The sequence below is a fragment of the Rhea americana genome, unplaced genomic scaffold (genome assembly GCF_003343005.1).
Source record: "Rhea americana isolate MKP2758 unplaced genomic scaffold, rheAme1 scaffold_297, whole genome shotgun sequence".
NCBI lineage: Eukaryota > Metazoa > Chordata > Aves > Rheiformes > Rheidae > Rhea > Rhea americana.
This window is the reverse complement of record NW_028186420.1, coordinates 407557-413402: the sequence shown is the minus strand read 5'-3', so window position 1 is coordinate 413402 and position 5846 is coordinate 407557. Positions and strand designations below refer to the sequence as shown.

General features: G+C 69.8%; 1 protein-coding gene across 5 annotated transcripts in view; it reads left to right on the top strand.

Annotated features, from left to right (window-relative positions):
- KCNJ12 (potassium inwardly rectifying channel subfamily J member 12) overlaps positions 1–5846 on the top strand; it is a 20947-nt gene that overhangs the window by 8759 nt on the left and 6342 nt on the right. The window contains exons 1-2 of one of the 5 annotated variants that reach the window (XM_085309368.1): positions 4223–4323; positions 5736–5810. The exons of 1 other annotated variant lie outside the window; for it this stretch is intronic. The gene's annotated coding sequence lies outside the window, so the exon portion shown is untranslated. Of the gene's footprint in view, positions 1–1297; positions 1749–4221; positions 4324–5735; positions 5811–5846 lie in introns of those variants that run through there. 3 more of the 5 variants (XM_085309371.1, XM_085309372.1, XM_085309369.1) reach the window with 3 other exon arrangements.

Sequence of the window (5846 nt, the reverse complement as noted above, 5' to 3'; positions counted from 1 at the left end):
TTGAGGTCTGGCCCGTTAAGCACCGCGCGCCCTGGCCCGGCCTCGGGGGCGCCGCCGCCGCGACGCCCGGGCTCGGTTCTGCTCATTTGAGCACCGACGGATCCCGGCTTCTTTTGCGCTTCATCACGCGGGAGCCGAGGGGGTCGCCCGGAGCGCGAGGAGCCGATCGTGCCGAGCGCCCGGAGCCGAACCCGGCTCTCTGGGTTTATCGGTCCCTGTTTGCTGCTTTTTCTCCCGGTTTCTTTCCAAGGGGTTATTTATAGCTGGGCCAGCTCTGTGCCCCGTCCTCAGCCCGGCCCCGCGCCTCCAGCAACACAAAAACGTCTGCGCTGTCGCCCCGTTACCTCCGGGCCGGAGGGGGACCCGGGTTGGCAGGTTCTGCCGGTGGCAAAGCATCATTTTTCCACCAGCTCCGTCCCTTCCCCGTGGGGGAATTTGCCCGAGCCGGAGGCAGGGACGATGCCAAGCCGYGTCCCCGGGCGCAGCGCCCGCCGTCGTGCCCGGGGCCACCGAGGTCCCTGGAGCCCGGAGAGCGGCTCCACGGGCGCCCGGCAGCGCCAGGCAGCCTTTCCCCCAAACGGGGGGTGTATTATTTTATTTTWTTTTTTAAATCCCAACCRAACAAGAAGCCGCAGCCCCGCAGCCGGTAGCTGCGATGCCATCTGCGCCTGCCGCGCGGCGCAGCGGGGGGGCCGCGCCGCCGGCAGCCCTCCGAGCACCTACGGGCGCCGGAGGTGGCACCGCTCTTCCTCCTCCCTTCCTCCCCCTCGCGGAGGAATGTCCTGTTTCTCCCGGGAACAGCACATCTCCTTGGCATCTCCCTCTCGGGAAGCCTTGATTTCTTTTCCAACTGTGGCTCTCCGGCCTGCGGTGGATTATTTTTTTCCTCCCCGCGGCTCCCCCTCCCGTTGATCCCAGCGGGAATGCTGGCCGGAAAGCTCTCCCGCAGCCCGCAGGGGCCAGCGGGCCGGGGCCGGGCCAACACGTTGCCAATTCGATGGGCTCATCGGCGGGTTTGGGGTCTCGGGGTGGGGGTTTGGGGGGGGGCAATTTCCCTGGCAGCATCCGAGCGGAGTCACCTCTCCGCTCGGCTCCGTGCCGACAGCGCCGCTTTGCCTTCTTCCAACTTGGGACCGATCCGACGCGCTTCCGAGCCCGGCGCTGGCCCCGCCGGGGCCCTTCCTCCCCGTTTTGGGGACCGTCCCCGGGGGCTGATAACCAGGGGGGTCTCAGCCAGGCAGGGGAGCCCCGGGGTGCCGYGGGCGAGCCGGGAGACAGGGCGGTGGGGGGGATCCGGCGGCGGAGCCGGCCCGGCTGCCGAACAGAACAGYTCCAAACCGATTGATCGAGCTCGGTCTAATTTGCCGGAGAGGCGGAGAGGTCGRGAAGGAGCAAATTCTCGCTGCTTTTGTGGAAAGCAGGTGCCTGGGTAATGACCTGGCTGCAGAGCGAGCCGCTCGCGGAGCCGCGAAACCGCAGGAGGGGAAGYGGCGCAGAGAGAGCTTGCAAATGCCCCGGGCCCAAGGAAAGCTGAATTCGGTGGCTGCAGCCGCTGCAGACACGCGCCGCGGCTGGAAGCAGGCTCCAGCGCTCCCGGCRCGGCTCCTTTGCTTAATTTTATCTCACACAAAAAATTAGGAAAGGAAAAAAAAAAAAAATGAAACGCTGCCGTTTTGCTCAGCTGCAGCACAAAAAGCCCGAGCGGAGCCTGCAGAGCGCCGGGGACAGAAACGCTCGCCCGAGCGCAGGTACTTCCGCCGGGGTCTGCAGAGCCGCGCCGAGCGCGGCAGCGGCGGAGCAGCCGGGTGCTCGCCGCCGCGGGGGGATGCCGCTCCTCTTTTCCAGGCATTTCTTCCTTCCTTCCCCCCCCCCCATATTATCAAAAAACACGACAGCAACAGCCTGGATGGCACCGGCAGCTCGGKGCCGCCCCGGCGGGGCTCTGCACCCAAGGGCGCCCTGCGCCTCTCTCCCGCTGTCCCCCTCTCCCCGGTGTGTCGGACCCTTTCCGCGGCATCCGGCCTGGATCCCGCTGCTCATTTTATATCGGAGCTGGCAGCATTCCCCTCGCTGAGCCAAAAATCCCCCCTCCCGCCCCAGCCCAGCGTCGGCGTCGCCGCGGCCGGACTGGAGCCGTGCCGGTGCAGCAGCCCCGCCGGCCCGGCTGCCTCCCACCTGGAGCGAGGCCCACGGGGTGTTTTGGGGTGAAAAGCTGAGGGATCAGGCAGAGCGGCTGGTTTGCGATTCGCGCTCCACGTCCAGCTCGGCCGCCTCGCTGCCCTCAGGCGCGGCGTCGCAGGGCGCCCGCCTTCGCAGGTGTGAAAACGGGACCTTTTCCAGCTGGAGCCGTCAGAAACGTTCTGCTCCGGCTTCCACCCGTGCCGCGAGCCGCCGCGACCGAGGCTGAGACCCGCCGCGCTCGTCGCACCGGTGCGGCGGCCCCTCGTCCCCGCTCCTGCCCTGCTCCCGGAGCCCCCGGGGCTCCTCCAGGGACCTGCCCGTGGTACCGGCCTGGCAAAGCCCCCCCGCCCCGTCCCCTCCCCGGGGAGGATAGGGCTCTCGGGGCGGGGGACGCGCAGCCCGGTGCCCGCCGCGGCGCCGGTTCAAGTCCCGCCGCCGGCCGTAACGCCCGTTTGCCCCGACAAGGGCCCCGGCGGCCGGCAGGCTTGCGTCCCACGGCGCGTGGTCCCCTAAGCTGCTTAATGAGGGCTAAGAGGCTCACGGGCTTATTTCCAGCAATTATTATTTCCACGGCCCGGTGGGTGTCCCCGAAAACGGCAGGGCCCCGTGGTGCGGRGCATCCGGCTGCCGCTCCCGCTGCCGGGCGGCCGCCGTTGGGCGTCACGGCGACGCCGGCGCTCAGCTCGCCGCCGGCGCCAGACCCGCGAGGTTTGGGCAGGAGGGCGGCGGGGAGGGGGGGTGGCATGTCTGTGTCCCCCCCCTCCTCGTCGGTTTGCGGCTCGGCGCTGCGGCGGGCGCGCAGCAGCATCCCTGCGCAGGCACCGGCGCCGGTCGCCTGGAGACGGCYGCCGCGGGTTGCCACGGCGACGCAGCCTCCGCCGCAGCATCCCGATCCCGGTTCGGCCGGAGTCGGGAGAAAGGCGCCGGGGAAACTGAGGCACGGCTGGCCGGGGGCTGGATGGGGGGGGTGCGGGGAGGCCGATGCTTAAACGGGCCCCCTCCTCGGCGCCGTGCCTCAGTTTCCCCCGCCGCGGGAGCCAGCGCTCCTTGCTGTGGGGCGACACCGGCACCGGCAAGGCTCCCGGTGGGGACGGCGGTGGGGGGCAAGGGGGGGGGACGCGGCGCTGCGCCCCTCACCCCGGCGCCTGTGCCCCGGGACCGTCTGCAAAGCTGTCGGCCCGCGGGGCCGCGTCGGCCGCAATCGCACGCCTGGTTTGCTAGGACTGACAAAAAAAAAAAAAAAAAAAAACAACCCCAACCCCACATTCCTGGCTGCGATTTTATTGTTATTTTGTTGTTTTAACGATCCCGCAGCAGGCGGCCAGGGCCGGCACCCAGCAGCGACCGGGGCTTCGGGAGCAGAAACGCGGCGCCCGCCCGAGCCGGYGGCCCGCCGGGCGTCCCCCCCCCGAGGAGCACGGGCTGCCCCGCGCGCCCGAGGCAGCTCCCGGAGGGTGGAAAGGCCGCAGCAACGCTTGCACCGGGCTCGGCCGCTCGGCCAAGGCCCCTCTCCTCTGGAAGGGCCCGGGCCACGTCACACGTGTGCCGGGGGGGGGGATTTTCCTCCCCAAGAGAAAATGAGCGTGATTTTTTCTTCCTCCCGTGGGAAAAGCTGGAACACAAGGTTTTGGGGGCCGTAGGAGCCGTTGAAACGTAGGTTCAAAGAACCAAGGTTTTGCCTTCGGCCGCCAACAGAATTGCTCCAGTCCGGGGTCAAATCCCCAGTTCGTYGCATCCTCCCGGTTGGTCCTTTTCATCCTGGAGATCTCTGGAATCCCCTTCCAGCAGCTTCTCTTCCAGCACCCTGAGCTGGGAACGGCCGCGGCATTCCGGGTCCCTGGAAGACCCTCGGCTGCGGCGCCTGGAATTCTGCTGCGGTTGCAGCCAGGGTGGGAACCCCCCTTCCCCCCCCGGCTCGCCGGGGCTCCCCGGGGGGCGGCGGAGGACCAGAGGTCCCCGGTGCCAGGTCCTGCACATATAGGGCGCAGGAGAGGCTGTAACCTGAGCTGGGAAGCAATTAGCCCGGACCGCGGCGCGCTGCGCCGTCAGGCCCCCGTCGGCCGGGTGGGTGCCGAGCAGGACGCCGGCGCCGGGCAATCGGTGCCGTCACCGCGGCCGGACCCGTCCCGCACCGACTGCGGGGTGAGTAGGGCCGGGGGCCGCGTCGCGTCCTTCGGCCTCGTTTCCTTCCTCCGGTTTTGCACCTTGCCGGTGGCAGCGCCGACGGGCTTTGGAAACGCTGGGGCGCGAGCGCCGCGGAGCTGGGGCGCTTGCTCAGGWTGCAGGGAGAGAGGCTGTGTCTCAAGGCAAGCGCCAGTGCTGGGGGCGAGGGGGGGTCTGAAAGCCCCGGAGGAGGCGGAGGAGTTGCCCTGCTCGCATCCCCCCCTCGCTGGACCCGGGGGTGGGGGGTGGGGGGTCTCGCGCCGGCCCCGCTCCCCTCCGTCGCGGAAGCCTGCCGCTTTCCGGCCGAAACGCTGCCGCGGAGCCGGGCGCCGCTTCCCGAAACGCCGCTCGGGGTACGCGTCTCCCGGGCGCGGGCTCTGCCCACGCGCCGCGTTCCCCTCTCGCTCGAGACGCGGCTCCTTGGCGGAGCTGTTGGTGTCGGGTGTGAGTGGAGAAACCAGCCCGGGCTTTCTTTGAACGCGGGTTGGAAAAACAACCCCGACGGGGAGACGGCGCGCAGCGGGAGAGCGGGGCGCGCCGGGGCGAGCCCCGAAAAGCCGCGCGAAGACCTTTGCCTTTGGGCCCTGCTTTTTCCCTTCCTTCCCACGGTGCTTTCTAGCTGCCGGCGATCCCCCAGGCCCGGGGCAGGCTCGCTGCCCYGCGCCCCGGGCTTTCGGCACGTGCCGATCGGGAACAAACCGTCCCCCCGGTGAGAGCCGACGTCAACGGGCAGCGCGTTTCCAAAGCCCGGGGCAATGGCATAACCTCGCCGGCGCTCGGCAGGGAGGGCGCGCGCGGCGCCGGCGGAGAGATCTCGCCAAGGGCATCGCCCGAAAACGCCGTCCGATCCGCGCGGTCCGGGGACGGGGCTTGTTTTGGGGATGGGGGAGCTGCAAATCCCAGCTCGGGGGGGTTGGTGGGTGTCCTCCAAACCGACCCCGTAGCCAGCCCCGTTTCTCCTCCCCGTGCCGGACATCTCCACCTCCGCCGCTGCCATCCCGGGGGCTCCCGGGATGCTCCGGTTGCCTATGGGCCATTGAGGTGGCCGTTGYGGAGGGGGGAGCAGCGCCCTCCCGGCACGACCCGGCTCTCCGGCCCCCGGCGGGCGAGGGCTGCCGAGCCGGGATGCCCGGGAACGCCGCTCCGACGCGGCCCAGCGTGATCCCCCGGGACAAATCCTGCGGGGCGCGGGGCGCGGAGCCCGGCGAGGGGYGCGGGGCGGGTGTTAGCAGGCTGGGAACCCTCCCTTCCCCCTCGCTAAATCCCTTCCCCAGCGCAGGACAGTAGGTTACGGGACTCGCCCGGAGGTTGGATTTAAGGAGATTACAACTTCTCCCCCCGGATAATCTAGAAATTCAATTAAAACTCTCTGTCTCTCGGCCGGGCGGCAGCAGGGCCACGGGGCACCCTGCGCCCCGCAGCCATGGCCGGCGAGCGCCGCGGAGCCCCCCCCGGGCGGGCACCAGGTAAGGGCAGAGCCCCCTGCCCCGGGGACCCCCCCC